We start from the raw sequence: 17,575 nt of genomic DNA on the forward strand, positions 1-17,575 counted from the left end.
AGCGGGTGGGGCGGCAGCGGGTGGGGCAGCAAAGCGATGGACGGGCGGAGGAGGAGGGGGGCTTACGGGCGGAGGAGACCAGGCGGCGGCGCAGTGGGTGGGGCGGCGGTGCAGTGGGTGGGGCGACGGCGCAGTGGGTCGGTGGCGAGGACCGAGACGGCGAGGCGGGGCACGGGGGCGTCGAAGCGGGTGTGGAGCGAGGGGGGAAGTGGAGGGAGGGACGAAGGGATCGGGCGAATTAGCTAGGGGGAAGATTACCAATGGCGCACCCCGTGGCGGTGCGCCATTAGCTAGGGGGGAAAACTTAGTAATGGCGCACCTGTGGACAGTGCGCCATTACTAGTTTTAACTAGTAATGGCGCACTGTCTACATGATGCGCCATTAGTATGTCTGGAAAAATGAAAAAAAAATTGTTACTAGTGGAGCACCATGTATCTGGTGCGCCATTAGTGTCTTCCACACTAATGGCGCACCTGCACATGATGCGCCACTACTATATTGTAGTGGCGCAGCACATGTCAGGTGCGCCATTAGTATCCATTTCAACTATAGCCCTTTTCCTAGTAGTGATCATGGCAACAATGTCCTCAAGATGCCAGGAAGCTGCAGCCTCATCAGGGTCACTGAGGGAGTCCTGGATTAGGGGGTCTCCGGACAGCCGGACTATCTCCATTGGCCGGACTGTTAGACTATGAAGATACAAGATTGAAGACTTCGTCTCGTGTCCGGATGGGACTCTACTTGGCGTGGAAGGCAAGCTAGGCAATACGGATATGGATGTCTCCTCCTTTGTAACCGACCTTGTGTAACCCTAACCCTCTGCGGTGTCTATATAAACCGAAGGGTTTTAGTCCGTAGGACAACAACCATAACATACAATCATACCATAGGCTAGCTTCTAGGGTTTAGCCTCTCTGATCTCGTGGTAGATCTACTCTTGTACTACCCATATCATCAATATTAATCAAGCAGGACGTAGGGTTTTACCTCCATCAAGAGGGCCCGAACCTGGGTAAAACATCGTGTCCCCTGCCTCCTGTTACCATCCGGCCTAGATGCACAGTTCGGGACCCCCTACCCGAGATTCGCCGGTTTTGACACCGACATTGGTGCTTTCATTGAGAGTTCCTTTGTGTTGTCGCCGTTAGGCTTGATGGCTCCTACTATCATCGATAGCGATGCGGTCCAGGGTGAGACTTTTCTCCCCGGACAGATCTTCGTATTCGGCGGCTTTGCACTGCGGGCTAATTCGCTTGGCCATCTGGAGTAGATTGAAAGCTACGCCCCTGGCCATCAGGTCAAATTTGGAAGTTTGAAATACACGGCCGACATCCGCGGAGACTTGATCTTCGACGGATTTGAGCCACAGCTGGGCGCGCCGCACTGTCGCGATGGGTATGACCTAGCTCTGCCGCCGAATAGTACCCCAGAGGCTGCGCCCGCATCAGCTCCGACCCTTAGCTCGGAGCCAACTGCGCCAGTCGAGGACGGGTGGTTAGACACCGCCTCAGGGGCTGCAGTCTCAACGGCGATCGAGCCAAACACCAGCCTAAACCTCTGCGCAGCCCATGACTCCAAGGTGTCGGACTCTTTTCCGGACTCCGAACCATCTGTGCCCCTGCCAATCAAACCGATCGGGCGCCGATCATGGAATTCACCGCCGCGGATATCTTTCAGCACTCGCCCTTCGACGACATTCTGAATTCACTAAGGTCTCTCTCTTTCTCAGGAGAGCCCTGGCCGGATTATGGCCAACAGGATTGGGATGCGAACGACGAAGAAATTCGACGCCCACCCACCACCCACTTCGTAGCCACTGTCGATGATTTAACCGACATGCTAGACTTTGACTCCGAAGACATCGACGGTATGGACGACGATGTCGGAGACGAACATGAACCAGCACCTATAGGGCACTGGAAAGCCACCTCGTCATATGACATATACATGGTGGATACACCCAAAGAAGGCAATGGTGACGGGATAGCGGAGGATGACCCCTCCAAGAAGCAACCCAAACGCCGACGTCAGCGGCGCCACTCTAAGTCCCGCCAAAGCAAAAGTGGTGATACCGGCACATGAGATAATAAAACTCCGGATAGTGCCGAAGAAAACAACAAACCCCTCCAGCAAGATTTAGAGCAGGAGGATGGAGGAGCCAGCTCTCCTGAGAGAGCGGCAGACGGAGAGGAGGAGAATGAAAATTACATCCCCCCCTCCAAAGACGAGGCAAGCCTCAGTGATGATGAATTCACCGTACCAGAGGATCCTGTCGAACAAGAGCGCTTCAAGCGCCGGCTTATGGCCATGGAAAATAGCCTGAAGAAAAAGCAGCAACAGCTTTAAGCTGATCAAGATCTGCTAGCTGACAAATGGACTAAAGTCCTCGCGGCCAAGGAATATAAACTCGACCGCCCCTCCAAGAGTTACCCAAGGCGCAGGTTACTACCCCGACTGGAGGAAGAATCGTATGATACGGCTGATCGGCCACCTCGTGGCCGCGATAGAGAGGCATTCCAGCCAAAAGCTCAGCCTCCACCCCAACGCGCGCGCCATTCAAATAAAAAGGCATGGGGAGATATGCCAGACCTACAAGACATATTGGAGGACAAGGCAAAGCATTCAAGTTCGATCTATGGATCACGAGGGTGCACCACTCTGCGAGATGAAAAACGTCACGCCGGATACAATAAAAGCAAATCTGGCCGGGCCGAACACAGCGGGCAAGGCCCATTCGAGCTGCGTCGCGATATAGCCTAATACAGAGGCGCCGCACACCCCTTATGCTTCACAGACGAAGTAATGGAACATCAATTCCCAGAAGGTTTCAAACCTGTAAATATTGAATCATACGACGGCACAACAGCTCCCGCAGTATGGATTGAGGATTTCCTCCTCCACATCCACATGGCCTGCGGCGATGACTTACATGCCATCAAATACCTCCCACTAAAGCTCAAAGGACCAGCGCGACATTGGCTTAACAGCTTGCCAGCGGACTCCATTAGTTGTTGGGAAGATCTGGAAGCCGCATTCCTCGACAACTTTCAGGGCACTTATGTGCGACCACCAGACGTCGATGATTTGAGACACATAATTCAGCAGCCAGAAGAGTCGGCCAGACAATTCTGGACTAGCTTCCTTACAAATAAAAATCAAATCATTGACTGTACGGATGCGTAGGCCTTAGCGGCTTTCAAGCACAACATCCGAGACGAGTGGCTAGCCCGACACCTTTGTCAGGAAAAGCCGAAATCTATGGAAGCTCTCACGACACTCATGACCTGCTTTTGTGCGGGAGAAGACAGCTGGCTGGCTCGCAGTAATAACATATCAAAGAACCATGGACCTCAGATACCAAGGACGGCAATAGCAGGTCACGTCGCAACAAGCATAAGCGCTGCATTAACATCGAAAATACTGAGGATACGACAGTCAATGCCGGATTCGAAGGCTCTAAACCTGGTCAGGGGAAAAAGCCATTCAAACAAAGTACGCTGGGTCCGTCCAACTTGGACCGTATACTCCATCGCTCGTGTCAAATACACGACACCCCAGACAAGCCAGCCAATCACACCAACAGGGATTGTTGGGTGTTCAAGCAGGCCGGCAAGTTAATGGCCGAAAACAAGGACAAGGGGCCACATAGCGATGACGAGGAGGAGCCCCGGCAACCGCACACTGGAGGACAGAAGTGGTTTCCCCCGCAAGTGCGGACAGTGAACATGATATACGCAACCCACATCCCCAAGAGGGAGCGGAAGTGTGCGCTCAGGGACGTATATGCGTTGGAGCCAGTTGCCCCAAAGTTCAACCCTTGGTCCTCCTGTTCGATCACCTTCGATCGCAGGGACCACCCCACTAGTATCCGTCATGGAGGATTCGCCGCACTGGTCCTAGACCCAATCATCGACAGATTTCACCTCACTCGAGTCCTTATGGATGGCGGCAGTAGCCTGAACCTGCTTTATCAGGACACAGTGCGCAAAATGGGTATAGACCCCTCAAGGATCAAACCCACAAAAACGACCTTTAAGGGCGTCATTCCAGGTGTAGAGGCCCATTGCACAGGCTCAATTACACTGGAAGTGGTCTTTGGATCCCCGGATAACTTACGAAGCGAAGAGTTAATCTTTGATACAGTCCCGTTTCGCAGTGGTTATCACGCGCTGTCGGCGTTCTGGGAACGGGGGTCCCCAGACTTGCCTGCCTGCGGCCTACGGCGTGGCTTAAAGGGGGCCCGACACGGCCCATCTTCACCAACACAAGAATCAAGACCCTCGCGTGGGGCCAAGCCTCGCGGGGCGGACGATGTGGAGCTTCCTCAGGCGCGGCCTCGTCAGGCTGGCTCATGAGGAGGCGGAGAAATCAAGGCGGGGTACCTCGCGAGGTGCCCGTGACGCAAGCCATGACGACTCAGGGCGCCAGGCGGGTGCCAGCCCGCGCAGCGTCCTCCTTTCCTCTTTGGTGCAAAGGTAGCAAGCGTAGCCGCGGAGTACCGATGCATCAGGCAAAGGTTGCCATTTGGGTGCAATGAGACCAAGACCAGGAGGACTACAAGATGGAGGTCACCGTGGAGCCCAAGACGGCGTCATCACCAGAGCTTTGTGCAGGCGAAGACTACTTTTGTCAGGATAGGTGATACTTGCTGTCCCCCTTCAAATTAGCCTGCCATTGTTGGCTCCCTTCCCGCTCAATATTTGTGAAGAGGACCAGGGCCTCTATAAATAGGACCAGCCGCCCACAGAGCAAGGGGTAGGTTGGAAAAAGGAAGGGGAGGCTCGATAGAGAGGTTGGAAGCATAGAGAGAGAGAGAAAGGTGGCTGAACTCCTCCTAGCAGTTCATTGCCCCAGCCAGGAGCAGACCCTCGCGAGGCTGTTCTTCCTTGTATTGTTCATCATCATCAGCCCCAAGAGGCAATCCACCCACCACACACTGGAGTAGGGTATTACACCACAACGGTGGCCCGAACCAGTATAAACCTTGTGTCTCTTGTGCAGTTCTTTCAGTAATTTAGATCCTTGCGAGACGGAGAGGTAGAAGGTGTAATCTCCGCGCGCACCCCAGAGTTCGAACCTTAAGGGTCAACCCGAAATCCGACATTTGGCGCGCCAGGTAGGGGTGCGCTGGAGTTCGTCTTCCACCGCACCGTTCTCCTCCGACCGTCGCGTCCATGTCCGACGCCCGTTGGGCCTGCGCCGAGCGCCGGGCCGCCATCGCTTCCCGCGTCGCCCAGACGGTGCCCATCGGCGGACGTCCTCATCGTTCCCCGTCACCTGCCATCAACGCCGCCACCGGCCCGGCAGGGGGCGAGCAACAAGCGTCGTCTCAGCATCCATCCGTGTGGCAAGACGGCCGCACTGCTACTCCATCACTCACACCAGCTGGTTCTTCGTCCTGCGCGCTCCGCACACCCTTGGAGGCTCGAGCTGCGCTCATCGCCGCAAATGAGCTCCTGCGCTACCGTCCCGTCGATGATGTCTACGAAGAGTGGCTCGCCCGCGTCGCCGAGCTCATCCGCGCCGCGGGGGGCTCTCCCGCGCCGTCCGTTCCGCTGCGCTGCACCCCGCCCCGCGCGGGCAACGAAGCTCCGGGGGCATACCAGCCGCCTCCTCTCCAAGAAGACGCCATGGCTCCAAGGCGCGTGGCCCCTGGGCGGAACCCGCTCCGTCAGGTGCCAGCGCAGCAAGAACGGAGCTGCCAAGAAGTCCCTCGCCCGCAAGGAGCTGCCCGGGCGCTCCCTGCTCCGGCACACCGTGACCCTGCTCCGGCTCTGGCACGCCAAGACCCCGCGCTGCTCCTAGCCGTAGCGCGTGGGGACCCTCAAGACCGAGCTCTCTACCAGCCGAAGCCTTTCGTGGCCACCGCAGCCTGTTGTGCCTACACCACCGAGCTGCGTAGCGTCGCGTGGCCCGGCAAGTTCAAGCCAGACCTGCCTCCTCGTTACAACGGCACGACTGACCCTGCAGAGTTCCTCCAGCTCTATGAGCTGGGCATCGAAGCTGCCAGCGGGGACGAGAAGGTCATGGCGAACTGGTTCCCCATGGCGCTCAAGGAAGGAGCTCGCACCTGGCTCCTGAATCTGGCTCCAGGCACGATCTCTTCCTGGGACCAGATGCACACCTGCTTCATCGCCAACTTCCAAGGTACTCGCGACCGGCCACCCGCCGTGAGCGACATGCGCCGCATCAAGCAAAAACCCGGAGAGACCCTGCAAAAGTACATCCAGCGCTTCAACAGCGCGCGCCTCAAGATCCCCAAGGTGTCCGAGGAGGCCATCGTCTCGGCCTTCTCCGATGGTGTGCGCGACGTCAAGACGAAGGAGGAGCTGGCGATGCATGAAGACCTGTGCACCTCCCTGGAGCTGTTCAACTTGGCGACCAAGTGCGCCAGGGCTGAGGAGGGACTCCTCTCCCTCCTCGAGCTGCCTGCCGCAGTCCCAGAAGAGAAGAAGCCCAAGGCCAAGGACGTGAAGCGCAAGGGGGCTGCCGTGCTCGCGGCAGAACCAGACACCAAGCGGGGCAAAGATCTGCTTGAGTCCTCCAGGGGCGGCCGGTACTATGTGTACCACGACCTCCACACCCACAACACCAACGAATGCCAAGAACTCCGCGCCGTGTGAGAAGGAAGGATCGGCCGTCGTCCCGAACGCGCCGATCGGGGCTACGGCCGAGGAGGAGGAAGAAACGCAGGACACTGGGAAGACCGCGGCCCGCGCCAAGGGTGGCGCGATCAACCTCGCGAGGATCGCTGGCGAGACCTGCCTCGCGAGGGGGACTGGAGGGATCAGCCTCGTGAGGATCGCCCACAGGGCAACGCAGGCCTCCCTCCACCTCAGCCAAGGAGAAACGAGGACCGCTATCGAGACGAAGGGGCTGGGGGCTTCCAGGAGCCATGCGCGATCGTCTGCATCCTGGGCGGAGCTCAAGCCCCAGCCTCACAACGCATATTCAAGCAGTTTTCCTGTGAAGTGAATGCAGTCCTCCCCAGGCTTGAAGCAACGCGCCCTCTCAGGTGGTCGGCCTGCTCTATCACATTCACCTCAGCGGATCAATTCAAGTGTGCGGCCACAGCCGGGGTCCTCCCGATGCTTTGCTCCCCAGTCATCAGCAATGTACTGGTCACCAGGACCCTCATCGACGGCGGGGCAGGGCTCAACATCCTGTCCGTGGAAATGTTCAACAATCTCCAAGTGCCCTACGACCAGCTTCAGCCAACCAAGCCCTTCTCCGGAGTCACCGACGGCTCCACAGTCCCGATTGGGCAGGTCCGGCTCCCTGTCACCTTCGGGGCATGCAACAACTACCGCACCGAGCTCATCGACTTCGACGTCGCCCACATCCGCCTGCCGTACAACGCCATCCTCGGGTACCCAGCGCTGGCCAAGTTCATGGCCATAACTCACCATGGCTACAACATCCTCAAGATGCCAGGAAGTGGCAGAGTCATCATGGTGCCCTGTGAAGAGAAGGATGCAGTGTGTTCCCTGGAGCGAGCCTTTCAGGCCGCATCACTGGAAGACCCGGATTGCGGAAGCAGGAGGCTTCCTGAGACCACCCCCAAGAATAAGAAGACATCGTCCGGACCAGCCCCTCGGGAGGCGGGCCCCTCAGGGCCCGCATCTGCCCAAGGGGAACCTCCTTCCATCGCATAGGAAAGCGCGCCTGGCGCCCTCCTCAGGCAGGGCTCGGGGGCTCTCCCCTGGAGGGCCACCGACCTGGCCAAGGTCACGAGGGAGGCGCTTGGGCACGACATGGAGGCGTGTTACGAAGCATGTTTCCCTCAAGAAGGAGCAGGGCAAGGAAGGTCAGACCCGCAGGAGTTCATCGACAAGGCCATTCAAGAACTACAGGAATCAAGAATCACGAGGGGTTGCCGCCGTCTACCGGCTGTGGCTCCCCATCCAGGCGAGGATGGTAGGCTGCGCGTCTGCATCGACGTGCCAGGGCTCAACCAAGTCGCTACGATGGAGCGCCTCTGGCCCTCGCGAGTGGGGTGCTGCGGGGGTCCGCCCCACAGCTACGTTCGCATGCCTTACGGCTTGCCGAGCACGGTTGCAATGTGCCAGCGCCTCATGAGGGGCATCATGGAGGCTCAAGAAGACAGGCGATCCGCAGCCTTGGCGGAGATGGAGATGATTCGCGAAGAGCTACCAGTGCCTCCGGAGCCACCCGAGGCTCCTGGGCCTGGGGGCTTGTGAGGATCGGCTTCCGCAGCCCACCGAGTCTGCTGCACCAACACCCCTTCGCCCTCGACACCTTCAGGTGAAATCTTACAAGTTTCATTTCCAGCTGGGAGCACCCTCCCAGGGCTGCATCGTTCCCAGGCCGCGTGGGTCCGTCCCTGCGGTATGTATCTCTTTTATTTCATGTCGTTAGCTTGCTTTGTTGGGGGCGCCCCTCGGGCTGCATCATCCCCAAGTCGCTCGGGCCAGGCCTAGCAGCATGTATCTCCCTAGCGTTTATTTCCGGCTATGCATTCGCCCGTCATGCTTGATTACTTGATGCATGTCCACGGCACCTCTTCTTCTCCATGTCGACCACTTGCACGTTAAAGGGGGGGTACCTGAGCATCGCGACTCAGGGCTCTTACTGGCTCTCCAGCCCTCACCCTCTGGCCATGTCCACGGCATCGCGACCTGGCATACCAGCGACGGCTGAGACAAGCTCGAGGGCCGGGACCCGAGGACGTAGAGTGCCGGCATCAAACCAAATTTGCAGGAACACAGCACAAGATAAGGCCCAGTCCCAGGTGCAACCTGCCAAGAGGTAGGGCCCCGTGAGTCCCGTGCTGGCTCACGGGTGCCCAGATACACCTCACCTAGCCCTACCATGCCGCCACGTGTCAGGGCGGGGCTGTACACGCCCCAGGGGCTCCTCCCGGAGGGGAGGCCCCTCCCACGTACCAGTGGAAGCACCATGCTCCGCGCTGGCTGATGACACTGCCGAGGAGCGGCTATGCCCGTACACCTGCGGAAGCGCTATGCTCCGCACCTGGTGATAAACAACTGAGGGTGGCCCCCGGGCCGCATCAACCTCAAGGAGCCCAGAGCTCAGTGTCTAGCCTCATCGCAATGCCTCCCCTCAGGAGCGCCGCGCGAGGGGGCTGGGCACGGGGGCTGCGCCTGGGTCATGTCCAGATGTACGCCACCTAGCCAGGCCCCTCGGGCCTGGTTTGCCGCGCGTCTCTCCCCGAGCGGAGCCATGGTATGAAGGCCATTTGAGCGTCAAGGGGGACCCCTGAGCATCGCGACTCAGGGGCTTAACTAGTCCCGTAGCCCCTCACTCCCTAGTTCCGAAAGGCTAGTGCTGGGTGAGGCACGCATGGGGCCGGGCTATGCAGACGTAGAACGGTGGTCCCACTTGCATCTCACCTCATCACTTGCTGTTTGCGCGTCAAGGGGGACTCCTGAGCATCGCGACTCAGGAGCCTAACTGGCTCCATAGCCCCTCACTCCTTTGGTCCCGTCCTGGTTTCCGGTCGGGGCTAATGCTGGGTGAGGTACGCGTGGAGTCGGGCTCTGCAGACGTAAAACGGAAGATCCACCTACATCACACCTCCCTACTTGTTGTTCGTGCGCCAAGGGGGACTCCTGAGCATCGCGACTCAGGAGCCTAACTGTCTCCATAGCCCCTCACTCCTTTGGTCCCGTCCTGGTTTCCGGTCGGGGCTAATGCTGGGTGAGGTACGCGCGGGGCCGGGCTCTGTCGGCGTAGAACACAAGCAAGTAGGGAAGAAAAGCATAAAATTCAAGGAACTTAAAAGCAAATATTATAGTCCATACTGTCGTCTCAATACCAAACACGAGTTTAAACGCCTCCCCGAGGCATGATGCATGTGCAGGAATTAAAAGTAGGATAGGAGCAGTAGTGGAGTCACTCGGCGGCGGCGGAGCAGCACGGGTGGCCCCGCCTCATGGAGCAGCAGGACCGGCAGCATCCTGCTTCGACTTGGTACTGAAGGCCCGGAACTTCCCCAGCAGAGCCTCCGCTCGACCCTTCACGGCCTTGGCAGTGGTGGCAGCATCCTTGCTGCTTACTGGCTCCAACAGGCTGTCGAGGTCGGCGCTGGGGTCGCGAAGGTAGATGTGGGTGAAGACCCGCGTCCGCGCAGCAGAAGACAGGACACGCGCCTCGGCCTCGGCCGTTGGGCCAACTCCAAGGGTGACATCCTAAAGAGCACAAACCAGGAAGGGAAGCAGCTTGGCGGGGCCGTCCTCGGCGTCGGCCAGCGGGCTCTCCAGGCCACTGGCATAGACCATCTTCAGCAAAGCACGAGCCTTCTTCTCCATGTCTGCGAAGGCCACGCGATCCTCGGCAAGAACCCGGGCCTTGATGTCCAGCTCGACCTTCGTCGCCTCCAACTCCTTCCCCAGCGCACCCAGGCGGTCGCGGTGCTTCTTGAGCTTGGCCTCCCGGCCCTCGATAGCCACCTCGCGAGCCTTCATGCCTTCTTCTTGCTCCTGGCGAAGACGAACCTCTTTCATGAGCTGGTCCCGCAGGCCTTGCAGCTCGTCCTCCAGCGCCTTGTAGTGATCGCAGACTTCAACCACCTCCCCCAGGGCTGCGTCACGAGCAGCCTTCGTCTCAAGGACGGCCTGCCTCTCCTCGTCGCAGGCCGTCGAGGCTTGAACCAGCGCCGCCCGGATCGAGGCGTCGTAGCGAATCCATCCTGAAGCTAGCTCCAAGCGCCCGGCCACCAGGCGAGGGTCGGCAAGAAGATCCTGCCGCAGCCGGTCCAGTCCAGCAACAGCATGCTCTAGGACGGCAGGAGGAGTTGGAGAAACAACAGTCGGCGAAACAGGGGAAAAAGGCGGCGAAGGCAAGACCACAGCGTCCTGAGGTGGAGCCTGCTGCGCCCCAGCGGCTGTGGTGGCGGCAGTGGGCAAATGCACCATAGGAGTCACTTGGGCCATGGGGGCTGAGCTCGACCCAGCCAGCTCGGCCAGGCCTCGCGAGGACGACCGGGCAGGAGAAGCCCGCGCGCCACGGTCACCCCCCTCCATAGGTGGAGGTGCTACCGCGGATGGAGCCTCAGGAGCCCCCTTCGGCTTCTTCGCCACGGGCGCCAGCCTATTCAAGAGATGCGAATGTCAAGCCTCGGCAGCGGAACAAGAAACAAAGACAAGGGTCAAGCACTTACGGGTCATCGCCGGTGAGCTCGGGCAGCCTCCGGCCAAACTTGAAGCCTGAGAGCCGGCTGGAAGGGTCAACCTCAAAAGCAGAAGGCGCGTCTGCAGACTGCCTCAGGGTAGGGGCAGACCCACGGGAGATCAGCCCGGTCCTGTCCATCTTCGGGATCAGGGGCAAGCTCCCGCCAACCTGCTCGTCTCCGTCCTCGTCATCGTCGCTCGAAGAAAGGCGGAGACCGTGGGGCCTGCGCCAGGGGAGGGGAGCCCTCGACTCTCCGTCGGTCGCCTCGGAGTCAGGCCCCTTTTCCCGCTCCTCCTCGTCCTCCTCTTTGCTGGAGTCGCCGAAGGACACGTTCACCAGTCCCTCGGAAGCCGCCAGGGGCACGGGTGCGTCCCCGTTGAAAACGGGCATGGACTCCACCACCTGCTCCGAGTCGTCGCGAAGGAACAAGGGCTTGGGAGCATCCTCCAACCTTGCCACCTCGCCCCGGACCAGAGATTGGAGGACCGCGGACAAATCTTCGTCACCCAAGGCCGCGGGGCTCGGATGAGGCCTCCACATCAGAGGTGAGTACTGCCGGAGTGGAGCCAGCTGGTGCTCCAGGAACTCCCTCAGTAGCAACGCACCGGACAACTTCGCCGCCGCCGTGCTGACCGGCCTCAGGTCCGCGTCCATCTTCTCCAACACCAGTTTCACGCGGGGGTCCGTGAGCTCCGCCCGGCACTAGTCGCTGGAGCTCGCGGGCTGCTCCGCGGGCAGGATCAGCCGAGGGTGGATGCACTTGGCATCTACCAAGACCCACTTGCTCCTGAAGCCCTCGATCCTCTTCCCGGGATTCGAGATGGCAATGGTGCCGCCATACGCGACGAAGCTCGCGCACGCGGAAGGGGAACCGCGAGAGACCCGGAGGGAGAAGTAGTGGTGCAGCAAGGCCACTGAGGGCTGCACCCCCACGTGAGCCTCGCAGTAATAAGCGAAGATCGCCAGGAGAAGGACGGAGTTGGGGTGGAGATGCAGAGCCTGCAAGTTGTAATGGCGGAGGACAGAGAAGAAAAACTCGGAGAAGGGAGGCACCAGGCCCGCGGCAATGGACCTTACAAAGAGAGGGTAAAAGGTGCTCCCTCGGCCCTCAGGAGTGGCGGAGCCGGCCTTGAACACCTGCACACCGTCGATGCCCTGCGCCGCCACCATCCGGCGCAGCCACGCGAGGCCCGCCTCGGACACGCTCGGCAAGTCCAGAGCAGGAGAGTACCAAGCTTCGGCCGGAGGCTGACGAGGCGCCATGGCTTCCTAGGTCACACGGCCGGAGTAGATCTGGAAATTTGGAGGAAGAAAGGGGAGGCGCGAGAAAGGGGATCTGAGCAGCAACCGGAGAAAGCAAAAGGCAAAGTCTGGGCAGATGTCGCTCCTTTATCAACCTGCGCGGTTGCTGAAGCACTTGCGTCCAATCAACCACCACGTGGCGCCCAAGGCCGCAGGCTGTTAGGGCCCGTGGCGCTTCGCCGTTGCCCTTTCGCCTCTCAGCACGGCCAAGTCCGGGCGCGGCTTGGGCCCGGGGGCTACTGTCGGCGTTCTGGGAACGGGGGTCCCCAGACTTGCCTGCCTGCGGCCTGTGGCGTGGCTCAAAGGGGGCCCGGCACGGCCCATCTTCACCAACACAAGACTGAAGACCCTCGCGAGGGGCCAAGCCTCGCGGGGCGGACGACGTGGAGCTTCCTCAGGCGCGGCCTTGTCAGGCTGGCTCACGAGGAGGCGGAGAAATCAAGGCGGGGTACCTCGCGAGGTGCCCGTGATGCAAGCCATGACGACTCAGGGCGCCAGGCTGGTGCCAGCCCGCACAGCGTCCTCCTTTCCTCTTTGGCGCAAAGGGAGCAAGCGCAGCCGCGGAGTACTGAGGCATCTGGCAAAGGTTGCCATTTCGGTGCAACGAGACCAAGACCAGGAGGACTACGAGACGGAGGTCACCGTGGAGCCCAAGACGGCGTCATCACCAGAGCTTTGTGCAGGCGAAGACTACTTTTGTCAGGATAGCTGATACTTGCTGTCCCCCTTCAAATTAGCCCGCCATTGTTGGCTCCCTTCCCGCTCAATATTTGGGAAGAGGACCAGGGCCTCTATAAATAGGACCAGCCACCCACAGAGCAAGGGGTAGGTCGGAAAAAGGAAGGGGAGGCTCGATAGAGAGGTTGGAAGCATAGAGAGAGAGAGAAAGGTGGCTGAACTCCTCCCAGCAGTTCATTGCCCTAGCCAGGAGCAGACCCTCGCGAGGCTGTTCTTCCTTGTATTGTTCATCATCATCAGCCCCAAGAGGCAATCCACCCACCACACACTGGAGTAAGGTATTACACCACAACGGTGGCCCGAACCAGTATAAACCTTGTGTCTCTTGTGCAGTTCTTTCAGTAATTTAGATCCTTGCGAGACGGAGAGGTAGAAGGTGTAATCTCCGCGCGCACCCTAGAGTTTGAACCTTAAGGGTCTACCGGAACCCGAAATCCGACACGCGCTGCTCGGGCGAACTGCATTTGCTAGATTCAATGCGGTACCGCATTAGGCATACCTCAGGCTCAAGATTCCAGGACCTCGCGGAGTTATTACAGTCAATGGAAACACAGAGCGCTCTCTCCGAACAGAGGAGCACACCGCAGCCCTCGCAGCAGAAACGAAAAGCAGCCTCTCAAGGCAATCAACCAGTTCGGCGCTTCACAGCCCGGTCACCTTCAAGCGCGCTCGGGGCAATCGGCAAATAGACCGTCTGGCGCGATCTGAGCTCGCGTAGCAATAAGGGGGCCACCCCAATCCTAGCCCAGCGGCGAAACTCGTGTCGCGCTTACATAATTACGCATTAAAAATACCATGGGCACATGTGGGGAGGGGGGCACAACTGCGGCACGCCCCAAGACGCGGCCTAAACCGCACTAGGGGCTTCCCGTTCGGTTATTTTTCTTTTTCTTTCAGGACCTTAATGTCTGGAAACACTGTCCGGCAGCACTATTGCCGAACACATGATGCAGCAACCAAGGAGGCAGACAACTACGTTATACCACGGAATTCCAAGGTTGCTTGCAGTAACGAGTGAAATATTCAATTTAATATCATTCCTCAGCTTTCCCTTGGAAGGGACATAGTCCTACTCTTTGCTTATGGCACTATCTGTATCACTCTGCTTTAACGCAATTTTTTAATAAACAATGCATGACATTACGACTATTATTGCATTCTTGTTATATATATATATGTTCATTAATGACGGCTTGCAACCGTACATTATGGTACGGCCAATACAATAGGGGCTTACGTACCCCACAATGCGGTGTTAAAAGTCTGAACACTTTCACAAGTGCGGCACCCCAAACTTATAGCATTATATGCATCACCTCTGAATCATGTCTTTGGTCAAATGTTGGGTTTGCCTGGCTCCTATGTTTTGGTACCTTACGTTCCGCTCTATTGGCTAAGGTAGCACTAGGAGAACTACTGCGATTGTGCCCCGGTTCTGCTGGGTTTAGCACCTCAGTAGAGAAAGCTAAAACTGACTGTCATGATAAGGCGAGAGACTGGTCGCTGTTCGGCGAGGTTTTTCGAGTCCCTAAAGACTTATGCCGCTTAGGGCGAGGAGCCGGCCCTGTCCAGCTTATAGGCGTGTATCGCGCCCCGAATTCGGCCTTCCGAATACCAGGGGCTTCGCCAAAATTTAAAATTATAGAATTCTATGGCTAAGTGAGAGTGATAAAGCATTATTAGTCTGGTTGCCTTGTTTGTTGTGCTGAGAACCTCCCTCGAAGGACCCAAATATGGGAACAAGAGTGCTCAGGTTTATCCCGAACACCCCAGCACTCGTGGCATGGGGGCAGAAGCCGAGGACTAGCCATCTCTCAGATTGGATAAACGGCCAAACAGAAGGTAATATTTTAAATTCACACAAGCATTGTATAGCGCATATGAAACAAGTTTTCATCATACAGGATCGCACGAGCAAGTCTCATTCAAATATTACATCTTTTGAGCACTCATCCGCGATGAGACGGGCACACGGCAGAACACCCTCGTAGTACATCTCGGGGTGGCGGTGCTCCTTGCCCTCTGGTGGCCCCTCCTTGATCAGCTTCACGGCGTCTAGCTTGACCCACTGCAATTTCGCACGGGCGAAAGCCCGGCGTGCACCTTCAATGCAAACAGATTGCTTGACGACCTCCAGCCGCGGGCAGGCATCCACAAGCCGCCTCACCAGGCCGAAGAAGCTGTTCGGAAGGGCGTCGCCAGGCCACAACCGGACTATAAAGCTCTTCATGGCCTGATCGGCTGCCTTATATACCTCGACCATCTGCTTCAGCTGGTCGCTCATTGGCACCGGATGTTCGGCCTCAGCATACTAAGACCAGAACAGCTTCTCCGTCGAGCTTCCGTCCTCAGCTTGGTAAAATTGTGCGGCATCGGACACACTGCAGGGCAAATCTGCGAATGCTCATGAAGAGCTCCGGATCCGGGTAAGTAATCGGTAATTTAATTTTATATGCTTGCTTTGCATATAGAAAGCCTTACCCGCTGCTATCTTCTTCATCGCGTCGATCTCTTGGAGGGCCTTTTGGGCTTCGGCCTTGGCACTTCTTACACTCTCGAGGGCCGCGGCAAGCTCAGACTCCCGCGTCTTGGAGTCAAGCTCCAATGCCTCGTGTTTCGCCACAAGAGCCTGGAGCTCTTGCTGCACCTCGCCCACCAGAGCCTCGTGCTTCTCTCGCTCGATGCGCTCCTTGTCCGCTTTATCTTTGGCCTTGGTTAGCGCTTGCTTTAGGGTCGCCACCTCGGTCGTGGCCCCTGGTAGACATACAATGATCCTGTCATTTTGCAATCGCGTCCTTTTTTATATATACATATCTATAGACGGGGTATTACTTACCCCTGTTCTCCTCGAGCTGCCTCTTGGCAAGGCCGAGCTCTTTCCTGGACCCCTCGAGGTCCTGCTTTAGTACGGCGACCTCCGCAGTCAGTGCGGCGGACACCAGCAGCGAAGCCTGCATACACATATTGACATACTTATATTAGACTCATGCGATACTATTTGATCCTCTGTTTGGCTTTTCTTTGTGAACACCGAACAAAGCATTAGGGGCTACTGTCTATGCGGTAATATTTCTACTACATTTTAAAACACTTACCTCGAAGCCTGTTAGAAGGCTGGCACAGGCTTCAGTCAATCCGCTCTTGGCGGACTGAACCTTCTGGATCAACGCACTCATGATAGTGCGGTGCTCGTCGTCGATGGAAGCGCTGTGAAGCGCTTCCAGCAGATTGTACGACGCCTCTGGATGGACAGAGGTCACCGGTACAGGCGTCTTGCCCCTCTTAGAAGGAGGCCGCCTGCCCGAGCCTGGAACCGCTGGAGGTTCCGGTGCGGTGTTTGGCAGAGGACCGAACTCAGAGCTCTCAGGGGCCCCGTCCCCTCGGCTCCCGGAGTCTGGAAGGTCACCTTGAGGTGCCTCCAGGACTGTCTCCCCTCGATCCGGTGCCTCTTGAGACAACACCTCGGCGTCGTCAGCAAGATGAGGGGAGGTGGCGGTCGGGACTGGATCGCTATCCATGTCCGACAAGCCCAAGGAGCCGTCTGATGATACATCGATACTGGCTCGTGGCGGCCTGCATAATTGCGTTCGGCGTTAGGGAAAGTAGTGCAACAAAGGAATCCTATGAGTTACTCTGGTATCCGAATACTTATGATCGCCCCGGGGGCTTGACACTGGGCAACCACTCGTCTTGGCCTTCGTCGGCGGCGGTGGAACTGTCCGGAAGGAGAGTCCTTCCCTTCTTGGACCCTCCGACCTCCCCGGTTGGGGCGGCCTTCCTTTTCTTGTCTCCCCCAGTCGGTGGGGGAGCATCTTCTTCTTCTTCTTCCTCGTCTTCGGGGGAAGAGTGCGCCACAGAGTCATCGGACGGTTAGTCCGACAACGCTTGGCGTCGGGAACTCTTTCGGGTTCCCTTGGCCTTCTTGCTCTTCTCTGGCACCGTATAAGGGGCCGGAGTCAACATCTTCGCCAGAAGAGCGTCTGCTGGGCCTTCGGGCAAAGGAGCCGGATAGATCCATCTTCTGCCAGTCCTGTCAAAGGTACGGGAGTTTAGATCCCACATAGAGTCAATCTATATAAAAAATAAGTATCCTGTGAAAGGTAAAGCAGCTTACCGCACTGGCTTGGCGCTTCGCGCTGAATCCGCAATCCTCAGTAATAGGGGGGGGACCTCGGCACTTTTTAACAGCACCCTCCAGGCGTCTTCATGAGTCGTGTCGAAGAGCCTATTCAGAGTTTGGTGCTGCGCCGGATTGAACTCCCACAAGTTGAACTCAAGTTGTTGGCACGGGAGTATCTGGCGGATGAGCATAACTTGAACTATGTTGACAAGCTTGAGCTTCTTGTCCACCATGTTTTGAATACATGTTTGGAGTTCGGT

This window comes from Triticum dicoccoides, chromosome 1A, assembly GCF_002162155.2.
Source record: "Triticum dicoccoides isolate Atlit2015 ecotype Zavitan chromosome 1A, WEW_v2.0, whole genome shotgun sequence".
Classification (NCBI taxonomy): domain Eukaryota; kingdom Viridiplantae; phylum Streptophyta; class Magnoliopsida; order Poales; family Poaceae; genus Triticum; species Triticum dicoccoides.